The sequence below is a fragment of the Neopsephotus bourkii genome, unplaced genomic scaffold (assembly GCF_033783945.1).
Source record: "Neopsephotus bourkii isolate Nb327-2 ecotype Australia unplaced genomic scaffold, CSIRO-AGI_Nbou_v1 NB_1768, whole genome shotgun sequence".
In the NCBI taxonomy this organism is placed as follows: domain Eukaryota; kingdom Metazoa; phylum Chordata; class Aves; order Psittaciformes; family Psittacidae; genus Neopsephotus; species Neopsephotus bourkii.
This window is the reverse complement of record NW_026902242.1, coordinates 174,747-190,359: the sequence shown is the minus strand read 5'-3', so window position 1 is coordinate 190,359 and position 15,613 is coordinate 174,747.

Here is a 15,613-nt window from a genome sequence, read left to right as displayed (position 1 = left end):
GGGAATACGGGCCCCATTTCTAGAGGTTTTGGGATACCATCCCCTCTTCCCTCTGTGCTTATGGGAAGGTAGCTCCCAACACTCCTTCTTTTCTCCATCTCAGAGCAGGGGAGATGAAGCTCCCTTTATCAGCCCCAGCCACGAGCTTTATGACCCTTTGGTGCTCCAGGACTGAGACCAGGGTGCAAAGGCATCTCCATAGGGAGACAGAGGGAAACATGGCAGAAAGAAAAAGAGCAGGCAAGGAAACAGCCCACAAACAGGGGTTTCCAGAGAGCCACTCAACCCTCTTCCCTGGCAGGGACCCACAGACATGCTCCTGGTAGCTGTAGATTCTCACCAGTGGTTCAGATGTGATGAGTGATGAGAAGCCAAGGAGAGAGGCAATAAATAACCCCTTCCTGCCTCAAAAGGCTGTTAAGAATCCAAACACACAATGACTTGCAGGTGGCATCGGTAACAGGCTACAAACAAGTCCTTAACTCCAAGAAGGGAATGAATGGCCTGCTTGTATTTCAGAGGCACAACTGAGAGCCCTACCCATCTCCTGCACAGGTGAGAAGCATTCCATCCTTCCCAGCAGCTCCCATGTCTGCTGGGGAAATCTCATTGCCTCAAGAGCATCTTGGAAGGGATTGAATCCAACTGCTCAGCAATGTGGGCAATGATCTGCAGCTGCAGCATGGTCCTTCCTCACACCAAGAGCTGCAAATGGCTGAGGGATGGACCAGCACATGCACCCACCAAGGAGAAAGAATGGCGCTCAGGACCTGCTCCCCATGTGTACAGCCAATATATAGGGATGCTGGCTGATGTGGGCAGGGAATGTCTGTCCCTTGCTGGGCAGCTCAGCAGGATCAGCTGCTAGCACACAGCATCATACCTAAGCCTGTATAACATCAGTATTACTTTGCCTCTGTACCACCCATGTCCACTCCTTCCACAGCCCTGGGCTTGTCCTGGGCAGCAGCATTTCTATCTCAGAGGCATCAATGCTTCACATGAGGAATAGGAGTCATCATTCCCACTAGATGAGGGACTAGATACAAGCCAAAGGAGCCCATAAAGAGGTGGTGGGAAGATGGACTTCCATGGCAAGTCCCGGAGCACTGACCTTGGGGGAGGCATAGTGAAGGCCACAAAGCAGCTTTGCCCTAAGCCTTTGGGTTGTCTTTGTCTTGTCTGTCAAACAAGGTCACTCCAAAGGGTCATTCAGGTTCAACTGCTTGGGATTGGGGGTCACCAAAGTGTTACCAGGGGCTTGACATCCAGGGACACAGCTAAACAGAGCCAGGGTGAGGAGAGGGAATATCAGATGGGCCAGGTACTCTGCTTCCTTCATTCCAGGCAGCACTTCCTCAGGGATTACCCCCTTATTTGTATGCCCTCAGCTCGAGCAAGATACTCTAGCCCATACAGAAACAGGCAGAGAACGGACTCTGCAGGCAGTGGGTAGCATAGCCAGCATCTGAGTGCATCCCACTGCCTCCTAAATCCCTGCAGTGTGCAAGAGGAGATCCCTTCCCTGCAGCTTCCTGCTTGCCTGAGCAACGTTAATGCTATTAAATCCAGAACAGCAGTAACAACTCCAGCAATAGATGCTGCTCGCGATAGTGCAGGGAACAGATAAGAATCCCAGGGACAGGTTATTCCTGGTCACAGTGACCTCCATGGATGTTTTAACCCCAGTTCTTTCATTGTTTTTTGTTGCATCTGCTTTATAAAGAAACCTTTTGAAGGCCCTAAGCCCTGCTGTGTATCCATTGGGTTTCCTTTTGCATTGAAGGAGGCAAGTACCAGTTCAGTGAACAAAGATCTCCATCTCCCAGCTGGAATATTGCCCTTGGCCCAAGTGATGATGGTGCTCCCCACCCTGTGCATGGAGCTGTGGCTGCACAATGTGAATGGAAATGGGAATTGCAAAGCAAAGGCTGTGCTGATGGAGACTGAACCCAGCAGAATGAGAGCTCCCTCTTCTTTTCCCTCCTCCAAAGGGGTTAAAAGCAGCCCTTTGAGGGGATGAATTTGCACCAGACAGGGATCCAGGAAGAAATGACAAAGCCAAGTAAAAGAAACAAGAATAAAGCTGAATCAGGGCCTGTTTATTTCCATTTAAACGCTGAAGTTTGGGATCTCCTCCTGTGCATTGGCACTTCTTCCACTGAGGTCTCCATCACCCAGGTGGAAGTGCAGCTCCAGCTCCTAAGCTTGCATTGCAACCATCTTCTTGGAGATCTTTAAGTGTGGGTAGGAGGGAAAACTTGCTTTTCCAAAAATAGGCTCCTTCCTTCCTGCAGGAATCTTCTGATGGCAAAACCTATTTGGCATCTTCTTCCAGATGGGATGAGTCCTGGAGAGCACACTGCCTCCTTGGAAGGGGCAGAGACCAGAATGGGCAAAAGAGAGGCAAACTGGGCAGCCAGCAAGCGAGCATCCCTGCTGGTGAGAGACAGAGGATGTGTGGTCTCGTGGAGCCTGCTCTGCAAAGCTCCACATCCCTGTTTCCACACCATTCCTAATGCAGAAGGGCTGCTTCTGAAGCAGCAGACACGCACACACACACATACAGCTTCATTCAAAACCCCTCTGTGTAATTACACATCCATGGTTTCTTCTGGGCTTCCACTTATTTAATCATCGTTTTCTCATCTGCATTTAATCCCCTGAGCTCTGTCAGAGGGCAGAACCACAGCCTTTGCATCCCGAGGACAAGAGTTCCCTGCAACGGCTGCTATATTTAACTTAAACTACACTGGGTTGCCATGGCAACCCTGGTACCTAAAAATAGCAGTGCCATATACAGCACAGTTGAGAGCACAGGCAGCACTAGCGGAAGCCGCTCGGAGTGAGGGATGGGAAATGGAAGTAAAACTTCTTCTGTTCTTTATAGGAATCAAGGAAATAGTCTTTCCTTATCAAAATCAATCCTTCCCTAATGAAACCCTTGATCCGGTGCAAAGGATCCCCATTCGCCTTGGTTCCAAGACTGATCCGTGCTCTCTAGTGCATCGGATGCTGAAGCGAGCTGGGCTGGCCAAGCAGCGGTGAAGCTGCTGGACGTGGTTGCTTTTCCTCTTGGCACATAAGCACCAATCATGATTCTGGCGTCACGGAAGGGTCCAGCTGCCCTGAAGATGGGCAGGTTGTTGTTGGTCACCCCCAGCCAGCAGATATGTTCAGGAAAGGGGGAGTTTTGGTAACCTCACTGCTCAGAGGAGCATCTGGTCCTGTCCTGCTTGTTTTAAATGACCTACAGAGCAGGGAACAGAGTCATGCCTTAAATATACAGGTTTCCAAATGGTCTTTTCCCTCCCACACTGACAAAACCAGGTCCTCAGGCACTAAATCATCCTTTCTTGCTGAAATATAGACCTTCACAGGCACAGCACTGAGAGCAAAACACACAAGGAGCACCCCACAGCACAAGCCAGCTGAGCATCTTCTGCAATCTGATTAGCAAGGCTGAGTAGTCACAGCCTGCTCATGAGCAGCAGTTGCTTCCCACTGCAGCCTCAGTCTCCAGTCACCTCACTAATTCTCCTTGACATGTTTTGCTCTAAGTGGAAGGTGCCTGTTGCCAGATTGCAAACCCCCAGCATCATTTCCAAGCCCCAAGCCCTTTAAGCTCATGCAGTCCAACCGTTTCCAGCACTGCCAAGGCCACCACTAACCCATGGCACTGAGGGCCTCGTCTACATGGTGTGTGAACACTTGCAGGGACGGTGACTCCAGCCATGCCCTGGGCAGCCTGTTCCAATGCCTGAGCACCCTCTGGGGAAGGAATTGTTCCTCAGCTCCATCTAAATCTCCCCTGGTGCAGCTTGAGGCTGTTTCCTCTTGTCCCATCCCTTGTTCCTTGCTGCAGTTTAGCTTTCCCCATGCAGCACTGGCTTCTAGGAATCCTTGAGCGCTTGGGTTGAGTGCTGCGTGCTTTCTGGATGATGCACAGCTCTGCTTGACATCTGCACCATTCTTTAGGCATTGGGTAGCATGAAAGAGCTCTTGAAGAGGAAAACACTTCACATTGTTGTAGCAGTGTGTGTGTGAGTGTTCATTTCTTGTCCCCTCTCTTCAGAATAAAGCAGATTGGCAGCACTGATGGGAACCTAAGTCAATCCAGGGCAGTGTTTTCCCTATTTAATACCTGAAACCAGCAGTCACAGAGGCAACCAAGAAACCCTGTGCTATGCAACTATGGGATTACCTGCAGTGGCCTGCAGCACTTAATGTGTGCTCTGCCTCAGTTTACTGCTACTCCTGCGTTTCATAGGTGTTGGAAGGGACCTTAAAGCTCATCCAGTTCGTACCCCTGCCACAGGCAGGGACACCTTCCACTAGAGCAGGTTGCTCCAAGCCCCTGTGTCCAACCTGGCCTTGAACACTGCCAGGGATGGGGCAGCCACAGCTTCTCTGGGCACCCTGTGCCAATGTCCCACCACACTCATGCATGACTTGGTAGAGCAATCATAGGCTTCTTCTTGCTGCATACTTGAGCACCAGACCTTGCCTGATGCATGAATCCCCCTTCCCCACCAGGCATGCAGGGAGACCAAGGGCTGAACTAAAGCATCGGGTCTCTGTTGACTCGCTGCATCTCCCACCCATGGTGGACACATCAACACTGGCCTGTGTTGATGGAACACTGCTCCCCTCTATCAGCTGTGGGTTTGCTGAATACCCTGGCATGACACAATCAATGCAGCAAGCCATTCTGTCATCCAGAACTGGATGAGATGAAAATATTTATGGACATCATTAATCTGAGAAAGCCCAGTGTGTTACTGTGCAATAAATATCCCTGTTTCCATGCACTCACCACGCTGGGCTTGCAGATACTGGCCCTGCCACAGCGTGGTGGCTGCTGACAACCTGGCTGGAGGCTGATACAGCAGCAAAGAGCACGAAGGCACCAGCACAGGCTCGGCAGGGATCCTCACTCAAGGACTTCAGGTTTTGTTTGCTTCATCCTGACCCAGTTCCTGTCCAATCCTCACTTGCTGTGAGCTCGCTGCAGAGGGTATATAAATAATGGATGTTTCTCTGCCTCCCTCCACCACCTTTGCTGTCCTGCTGCAGTTGCTGCTTAGCCTCTTTCTGTGGCTCTCTGGAAGCAGACACTTGTCCTCCTCTATTCTCTCTGGCCCACATTTACACCTCCTCTGCAATTCTTTCCCCAGTATTCATATGGATGGTGTCGGCCACACGCTGACAGCTGTATCAGCATCACAGCAGCACCTCCTTGCTGCTGACAAGGGCAGTAAATTCACAGCACACATGAATCCATACCTTTGTGATGTGGAAAGGAAGGGCTTTAACGGCGAGTAGCCTCCAAAACGTGGAAGCAAATGGACAAACAAGGGCAGAATGGAAAAGGGATGAGATTTAAACCAGCAGGTGGTCCAGCTCCTTGGGCTGCTAAGCACTGAGCTGGACCAAGAGGCTAAAGAGGAGGATGCTCACTGCTGGGGCTGCTGCTTTTAGAGCAGGGCAGAGAGTTAAGTGCACAGATCCTCTTATTGCTAATTGTGTTTGTGTTTAGAGCTCCCCAGGCGTTGCTTCAGAAACAGCCATGCTCAGGCTGTTAACCCAGCCTCACCTGCTGTTTAGCTTTTGGTACTCAGATGCAGAACTGCTTCATGTTCGGATGCGCTGGGCATGTTGTGAAGCGATTTGCCTCCTGTGCTCCCACCTTTTGGTTGCTCAAAACGATGAGCAACTGCATCTCAGGGAGGGTGGGCAAGCAGGCAACGGCCCAACCCGCTCTCCTCACCCATATCTGTGGGGAAGGGGAGCCAGTGGCAGTGCTGAACAGCCTCATGGGTGAAAATGGGAGTCCTAAAAGGGAGTTCAGCTCCACTCGCAACCCTTTATCCCCACTCCAAACAACTGCTCACAGCCAGTTCTCAGCACTGGACATACATAACACCCCACGGGGCAGCAGCAGCAAGAATCATGGACAAGCTTAGTTGTTTAAGGGTTATCCTATCTTGTTGTTGGCCAGTGTAGAGATGAGCTGGAAGTGGAGGGTATTTCTTCTGTTAAAGAGATGATCTGTGGTTCCCCTGGTGCTGAGCACTGCAGCATCCCCTTCTGGGACCTTTCCCTCCTGGTGTTGTTCTCAAAAGAAAAGAACTGGAGATATGACAAGTGCTCATCCTTCCCTCTCCAGAAAGATTCCCATCACTCAGTGGGGCCAGACCACATGTGTGTATATATATACATACGTATGTGTATATATAACACTGCAACCTCTGGACACTACGTGTACAGACTCACCCAAGCGATGCTCAGTCAGGAAACATGGCTTCTGACAGCACTGTCCCAGCCTCAACCTGCTGGCATCAACCACAGGTACACAGCAACAGCCCACCAACAGCCCACAAGGCTCCATCTGCACACACAGATCTACATGGATCATGTAGCAGTTGTGTTCTGAGGGTCAAACACAAGAGAGAGCATGGAAATTGCTTAAGATTCACAGGGCTGAGGCAGAATAAACACTTCTCCCTTCTCAGCACCATGGTGAGGAATCACCAAGACAGCTCAGAATCTGTCTGGGATCTCTTGCAGAGCAATAAGCTGTGGCTACTCAGCAGCAGAGGCAAGAAACAGGTTTTCACTGCCCTCCTGAGGGTCTGTGTGGTGTGGGTGTTGAAGGAGGAGAGCAGTGGTAAATCAGAGCCATCTCCCATTGTTTTGGCTCCCTCCTTTTGGCTCTTAGTCCCTGGCATGAGGTAACTGAGCATGCCCGTATACCCCACGTGGATCAGCTCTCTCTGTAGGAGACACAGGGATGGTCACAGACTATCTGCTTGTGATAAATCCAACCTGTTTTGTACTTGCCAACATACCCTGTGTGAAAAACATGCCCACTTCCGACAGGCAAAAACTAAGGGAAATCACAGCTTTCCATTGGAAGTCTATGGGAAACCCTCATTACAAACCAAAGGACACAGGTACATGCAGCTGGAAATCAGATGACCTCTTCTCTGCAGAGATTCCAGGGATGCTCAACAGAGCTGCTCTCTTGAAGGAGGGTTCAGGCAGAGATGCGGCACCTTCTGATATAAATGTGGCCAGGTTTCTAACGTGTAGCTCAAGACAAGAAGAACATGATTCATTAGCAAGCCTTCTCATTGGCAGGCATGCCCCCTAAAATAAGAGCAGATGTTTGCTTCTCCTTGTCCCAGTCTGCATGGTGTGTTTCTAAGGCTTAACACTTTCTGGGTCAGAAACAAGCAAGAGACACCATGAGCCAAAACTCACTGTCATAAAAACAGAATCAGCCAGGTTGGATGTGTGAAGCTGGAAGTATGGTTTCCCTGTTTCCCTCTGGGCTCCCTTGATGGATGATTTCTCATCTAAGTCTGCAGGCACATACCTGCCATGGGGCTCCCCTGCTGCTCCCAAATGTGATGATGGAAGACAGCATCCTGAATGAGAACATCAAGAGAGGTCCTGTGAGATAGGAGGCACAAGCTGTGAATCCAACCAAGCATTGTGGTGCGTGGTTGCCCTTGCAGGGGACAAAACCTGCTCTTCAGAAAGAGACCTTGACAAAATCCCATTTCAAAATGCCTTTTGCACATGCAGGTTTTCCATTGAGGAATTCCTCATTTTAGCCCCATTTTCATAGGAGAGAAACAAAAAGGGTCAGATGCTTTTCCAGTCCATTCAGGTTGAAAACTCTATGACCAGAATGGGTTGACAGAGTAGAGCCAAGCAAGTACAGCACAGGGATAGTGAATACCTCAATACAGCCTCTCCCTCCAGCCTTTTCTTGAACAAAACCTGATATAACCACCCTGAATGTTGCCTTGGGTTCAGTGTCTTTGCTCCAAGCTGGTCTATCTCCAGAAGTCAAGAATTAAGTATATTCCTGTGTGTATATATATATATATGTGTGTGTGTGTATTAAGCATATTCCTTATGTATTATGTATATTATATATATTATCCATAGATCATACTTAATAAATATATATTAAGTATATTCCTGTATATATATATATAAAAGTATATACAGCATAGCTATTCCAAACTCAATTGCTCTACAATTGCTTTTCCATAAGAAGCCAGTTATTTCCTTAGGGCAAAGCACTTTTATTTCTGAGCAAAGCCTCAGGAGGAGGAATAGCCAAGGAAAACCTGGCTGTGCTGCTATTCTGGAGCTATTATCAGGTAAAGAAGCCAGTGAGTAGCCCCTCTATGGTGTTTGTGACCAGCCCAAGCTGGAATGACAACAGGAATGACCCACTCAGCTGAGGATGTCAGAGTTGGGGTTCCTTATAAACACCCACAGCTTAGGTTGTGGAATGTTCTTTCTCCAGACCCAAAGGGTCTGGAGCAGCTCCAGGGAGAAAGAAACATCTATAATTAATATAGTGGGAAAATGACACATTTAGATAGTGTCATCCCCCCCCAAACACAATAGCAGACATCCATTTCCTGCAGGGCTGTGGCTGCTTGCCAGTCCGCAACTAAATCACCAAACCACAAAGCCAACAAGGAGGGAAAGAAAGAGGAATTATCACATAGGATGCAGCAGCCTTTGGTACAGGATAATAAGCAGTGTCTCCACCAGACATCTATTGTTTGTCAATAATGCGCTTGAATGCTCCCACCATCTCAGTCTCCAATGGGGAATGATGTTCTAGCTGAATGATGGAGTCCTCCTCCAAGTTTGCAAGCTCCAAAGGCATACCGGAGTGGGAGCTTGGGAGATATATCTGCCCTGGTGGCGTTCATGGGACCAACACCTAAAAACGCAGTGAAGCTGGTATCGAATAGATTTTGACCTGGGTAAAAAACGGGTAAGTTTTCCACTTTCCTCCAGGCAGAGGGTGCCTGGTGTGCAGGGATGGAGGCAGCACCTCCAGATGACCTTGTCCAGTGATGCTGGAGATTAAAAATAAAGGAACAAACTGTTTTAGTGGGGACTTGCCGTCCTAATCCCACACATTTTCCCCTCCCCTTTGTCTTTCCTCATAAAGGTTTAATGGCACAAAGCTCCAGCTTCACAGTACGCTCGAGTCAATGAGATACTCTCCATTGGCTTTCAACTGCCTTTGGCACAAGCACTGGGCTCATGACACCAGTTTTATGACATCTCCCGTGGCTCATGAAGTTGGACTTTATCAGCAACAGGAGACTGGAGAAAAAGGTCCCTTAGTGGGTTTCAGAAGGGCAGTTCCTGTTTTCTTCTTAGCCTGAGGCTGTGTTAAATGAATCACGGGCATGTGCCATACTTCCCAGGATATTTTGGCTACAGCAACATTGGCAAATACATGAGCACTCATTCCCAAGTGGTTTTCTTGCCTGCCTCTGCTCCATGTGCTGGAGGGTGAATGCTGCTGGCCAGATTCCTGGTAGAAGCCATGCTGGAGCACCTTGGGCTCTGTGCATAGCCTGGTTAGCTCACATCAGGGGTCTTTCACAGCACATGGGTTGAGCTGCTTCCTCTGAGCCCAGCTGCATCATCCAGATCTGATCCATGACAGGGTCCCCAAAAGGTTTTCCTGAAGCAAGCTTTAAGCTGAAGCTCTTTAGGTGACTCCCAAGCCCATCTTTGCTGCTCACATAGAAGCTTCTCCACCACCTCTTTACATGCTAGAGCATCATTCAAGCGCAATCTCTTGAGCTGAGGATGGTTTATCTCATTAAGCACCCTTATTTCACTGCCTTGCCACCAGACCTTGACCAGGTCCCATCTAAGATGCTTTTTCTCCCCCAGTCCAAGCTTGCCTACCCTCAAATCCTTGCACTTCCTGCGCTTATCCTTCAGTTCTTGGGAGGCAGAGGGGAAACACAGCTTACACTTAGCCATGTCAGGGAATAGAGCAAAATGCTCCACCCCACCTTAAGCTTTTGCTTTCTTTCCTTGGCCTGCTTTAAAGGAAAAAAAAAAAAAAAACCACAAAAGAAATCGTCTGTATTCACACACACACACAAAAGAAACATTAATTTAGGAGAAAATCACGTTTCACTGATTATTGGCTGCCCTTCAGGAGGGAGAGAGGGAGGAAGAACAGCAGTCATTAGTGTTTGCCTATTCCTCAGTGACTTCTGCTTTGGTGTTTTGAACAACACACATCATTCTGATCAAGGTATTAGTATACTGCTTGGACTGAGCGACAAATCAGTAAATGCAAAGCCCCCTATTTATGCACTCTAATGTTGAGAACTTAAATGCGAAGCTCTAAAGATATTCAAACGTTCCAGGTCCCCACAGCAGCTCTCTTTGCGCTGACAGATCTGGGCTGGTTCAGCCTGGAGAAGAGAAGGCTCCTTAAGGGGAGACCTTAGAGCAGCTCCAGTGCCTAAAGGGGCTGCAGGAAACCTGGAGAGGGGCTTTGGACAAGGGCCTGCAGGGACAGGACAAGGGGAATGGCTTTAACCTGCCAGAACAGGGGAGACTGAGATGAGCTCTTAGGCAGAAGCTCTTCAATGGAAAAATAGGTATGGGGTATGTACGGAAAGTAACTACTCTGCATAGGGCACTGAGTACTTAATTTATGAAGTAAGTACTCTGCTATACTGTGTATGCTTTTGGCACTCATAAAGCCAGGCTCAAATCAGCAGAAAACAAGCTATCCAAGGAGATGCCTTCAAACAAGAGATGCTCTCACTGCCACCCAGAAAGACAAACAACCCAGCTTGTTATTTCTCATTCTGACTGAACCATGGTGCTGTTCCCCTGTGCTCCATCACACAGCATCCCAGCCATCATGACCAGAAACAACCAAGTTAAAGATGTAAAGAGAAGGTTTGCAGCTCAAAAAGCAAAGTACAAGTGCAGGCTACACTTAGACTCATGCTCCTCCTGCATGTAGGACATTGAAAAGCTCCCTGAGTACCACCTAGCCATCTGCAAACAGAGGTTGTTCATCCCCTGCAGGCTGCTTAGAGCAAGGTATCAGCTCCAGCTGAGCATCTCAAGCAAGCAGCTGTTCATTCAGGGTATCAGTTCCCTTCTAAAATGCACCTGCTTAGCCTGACCAAAATCATGTTTCTAGCTAAATGTTCAGCCCAGCTAGGAGAACAAGTGGGATGCATCATTTCACATCTCCCTATGGGCTCCCCACGTCTTCCAATGGACATTTCAACTGACATGTGATGCAATTCTCTCTTGCTAACTGCATCAGAGCTCCCAGAAAGCACTGGCCTCACCAGCACTAACCATGTCCTTCTCTGTGATGGTGAAACAGAAATAGAGATGGCTGATTTCCTTTTCTTCTTCAATTAGGTTGTTCCAGGTCCAGTCTCTTTGTGCTCCAGGGACTTTCTTCCAAAGAGAAACTGCTTTGGGACTTTCATCAAGACATTAAAGCCACGAGTGAGCAGCAGGATGCAAAGGACTAGAAGAGAGCAGGCTACTTTTCCCACATGTTTTGGGAGGGAATAAACAGATGTGAAACACAAGCATTGTTTGTAAGGGTTTGGACTGTTGAAAGTCCTTTGCAGATATGCATCAAACCAATTTCACTTGAAAGAAAAGCACTTAGGACAAATTGAAAGAGTCACAACACTGTGGATAAAAAGCCTTTGGTTATTTTATCCCATTCCATACCATTGTGTTTAGCTGCCCGCTTGGCATTTTCAACCTGTTTCAAAGGCAACCCAAGGCTCAGGATGGATTAGCAATGCTGGAACCAAGCTTGCCTTCTCCTTGGAGCACATCATTAAGTAGTGAGTGACCTTGTGTCCTGCTGCACTACTGGGGAGGCTGTTTGCAGAGGATGTTCATTTCTAGATGAGGTTTTCCTTGTTGGAAAACCGTATTTCATGGTGGATGAGAGGAGGGTGGGCAGAAGCACTCACACATCTGGGTTTGAGGCAGGTGACAATCATAAATGAGCATCAACCTGTGCTTACACCAAATGTCTCATCTCTTCCTTGGCCAAATGGACGGAGTGGGTGATACCTGGGTAGGAAATGGAGGCAAATGTCCCACTGACAATCCCTCCACTTTCTAGATGTGAGAAACCCATTTTCCATTGCTGTTCCTCTATGCCGTGCAGTGATTGCCTGCATACAGATGCACTGCAGTTCCTGCCAGGCAGTCAGAGACCTACCATGGGGCAGCAACAGCAATTTTATATCAGTACTGTCTAGGAGACATGAACTGTGGAGTCACAACAGTCCTGACCAAGAAGGTAGAGGTAAGAACATGTTTTGAGGCTTGAGTAACAGCAAAAGGCACCTAGCTCATAGTGACCTTGCTGCCTTACCCACAGAGCATGGGGTGGTAGATTCACTGTCATGCACAGCAAAATGAGGATAGCAAAGCAGAATCCCTCTCTGATAAAACTCCTGAGCAGCAATGGCCTTTCTTCAGGAACAATTGTTGAGCCTGGAGCAGAGAAGGTTCTGAGGAAACCACAGAGCAGCTCCAGTGCCTAAAGGGGCTACAGCAAACCTGGAGAGGGGCTGTGGATAAGGGCCTGTAGGGACAGGGCAAGGGGAATGGCTTTAACCTGCCAGAACAGGGGAGACTGAGATGAGCTCTTAGGCAGAAGCTCTTCCCTGTGAGGGTGCTGAGGCGCTGGCACAGGGTGCTCAGAGAAGCTGTGGCTGCCCCATCCCTGGCAGTGTTCAAGGCCAGGTTGGACACAGGGGCTCGGAGCAACCTGCTCTAGTGGAAGGTGTCCCTGCCTGTGGCAGGGGTTGAAGCTGAAGGGCCCTTCCACCCCAACCAGTCTGGGATTCTATGACAATGCTGGTGGTAGGCATGTGGGACATTACTTATACATGTATACTCATCAGATACTTGGAGATAAGCATAAATGCTCTCTTCAGCTGATGCTTGCAGAAGTAAATTCAAATGATGGCAAGGTAGAAGGAAACACAGATGCAAAGGGAAAGACTCCCCAATACGCGACAAGAGCTTAAGTCCAGTGATTGCTGCTTGATCTGGAACAGCCTACAGTCCACCAGGGCTTATGTTTTCACTTGTTAGAGGAGGACTCCTGGAGAAACATTAGTGCATTAGTGGCTCTACTTCATCTCCCACGCTGCACTTTCAGCCCCTTCCAGCATCCCAGACATCGACTTTCCCACCATCCCTTGCCCACCATTATAACTAGGAATCAGCTGTATGACTGTATACATCTCCAGCTGCCATGGAGTTTATTGTGCTTAGGCTTAAGAACACTTTGAAAGGGCTTGTAGCCCACCACCCATTCATTTGCTTGTCTGCTTCTGAAGACTGAGAATTCCATTTATTTGAGACTTCTTTAATTATCTATAATAAAACACTGTACTTCTCCCCCTCAGTAGCTTGCTCCTGGTTCTTGCCTATGCTTAATGATACTGACTCAACAAGAGGGCTTTAGCGTGTTACAAGAGCAGACTTTGGTCACTGGAATCTTTAGCCTGTGTCTGACACACGGCTTTTGGGGGCAGAGGATTTCATCTGTTGTGTCTGAGACCGTTGCCCTAAATACTTCCTCCTCCTCTCGTTTTTCCCAGACATTATATGATCCCAAAGGGCACTTCACATTCCCTCCAACTTCACTGCAGCAGAGCCGGAGACTCATGCTGCTTCTTCCAGCACCTAATAAAGCCTCATGAGAACAACAGCTTTTTGTGTGCCGTTACTTTCTATATCTGAAGGATACTCCTGAACTTTAGCCTGACTTTTGGTTTTGGCTCCTCTCCTAGGACTTTGATCCAAGAAAATCTCTCTGCATGTTCCACTTGCTCAGCTGGGGAATTCAGCACTGCGGTATCTTGCCTTGCAGCTTATTTTTAGGGATGATCAAATCAAGACAGATAAAATAAGAAACGACCTGAATGCTTGCTAGGGCTGACTGCAAAATGCTGTGATTTACCAGCACTTGGTCTCCTGGTCAGAGTGGAATCGCTGAGCCAAGAAAGATGAACACATATTCTTGATGGACCTTATTCAGAGTGGGGCCTTGAACACAGCAGCTCTCAGACCATGCTATCAAATGAGACCTTCTCCCTGGTGTCTTGCTTCCTGGGTATCAGATATGTCCTGTTTATGAGGTAGAGAATTCCCTGCAGCCTGTGGCCTCTCAAGAGGATGTGCAATAGCTCTGAATGGGAAGCTGGGCTGAGGAACAGCAGCCAGGTGATGTGTGTGCTGATGCACAAAGGCTTATGTTAGTATGAAATAATAGGCAGCACAACATTCCGGTCCAAATAAGCACTTGAAAGCAACTGGGATCACACTCTTGGTCGGTGGTGCTGGGTTGTATTGTATGAGAGACAATACAACCTACTGGCCCAACAAGCCATGGGCAAGCTTCCTTTCATTAGCTTGCCATTCATAAGTTTTCTTGGCCAGCAAGAGTCCACCTTCACATAGAATAAACTGAAGAGGCCAGGGAAGCATCACCAGACCCTGTTGACTTGGTTGTGCTGCCTACCAGCACCCAGGGAGCAGCCCAGTTAGGGTTAGGGCAAAAAGGTGAGATCACCATAGGCCAACACAGGCATTTGCATGATAAAATACACACATTAAGCCCAACAGCAGAGTGCACATTATCCTTAGCTGTGAAGGACATCCTAACCAATCATGGCTGGCAAGACTGGTGAGGCTGTCTTGTTTCACTTAAGCCCTTTAATAAATGACCATCAGCTCTTTAATAAACGCAGCTGGGCTGTCTAACCACAGAACTCATCATCTAGCACTTCATTGGAAAGCAAAGAACAGCAGAAACCAGTGAGACATACCTCTCCATGTCAGATGCCAAGACTTCAAGAAAACTGGGTTGGGGAAAATCCCAGAGCACAGAGCAGTAGGCATGGGAAGGATGAAACCAGATTTTAGGTACTCATGTGTAGAAACAGGCTTTGCTTTCCACTGGTCAGTGTTGCCTGGGGAAAGAAAAGATGAAGGCAATGAAAGCCCAAAGAGCACTGAGGGACAAAGCAGCTCGTCTCAACTAGTCCCTTCAATTCCCTTTTAAGAAGGGAATTTTCTCCCTTTCTTTGGTCAGGTTGACTATTACCAAGAGGATCTGAGTTTCTGCTGTGCCTGCTGACCTACCGCATTCAACCTACTTACACTAATTAAACTTAATTAAGTTTATTAGGTGTTCATCTACCATCCGAAGTAAGTCAAAGGCTTTGCAAAGTGTTGGCTGAGGCCTTAGCGTGACTGGACAGTTTGGGTTTATCTGTCCAGTTTATCTGATTTTATTTATATACTTATATAAAAAGGGGTTTAAAAGCAGAGGTCACTTCTCGCCTACTCCTTCTAACCTTGCCTCAAACCACAGCAAGCACTTGGCCTCCAGTTTCATTCCGATCCAGCCTTACAAGGAGTGGCATTGCTTTGCTTGCTGTTATTCTTGATGGAAGAGAGATCTCAAGAGACTGACTTGTGGTTTAGGATGCTTGCATGAGGGACCTCAGGTCTCTGCCTCCCAGGCTCCCAATCATGTCTTGTTGCATTTCTCCTCATGGAAAAGCAGGGAGAGGACTCTTCTTGAGTCCCACCTTGTCAGTGCAGAGTGAAGTCTCTGCTTTCTGCATGGGCCGTTGTTTTCCAGGCAGCCTCACGCTTTGCTCAAGTAACTCAAGCCAAGTTTCCTGACAAGTCAGTCATTCCCCCATCTCTGCCTCCAAAACAAATCCCCTCCTGT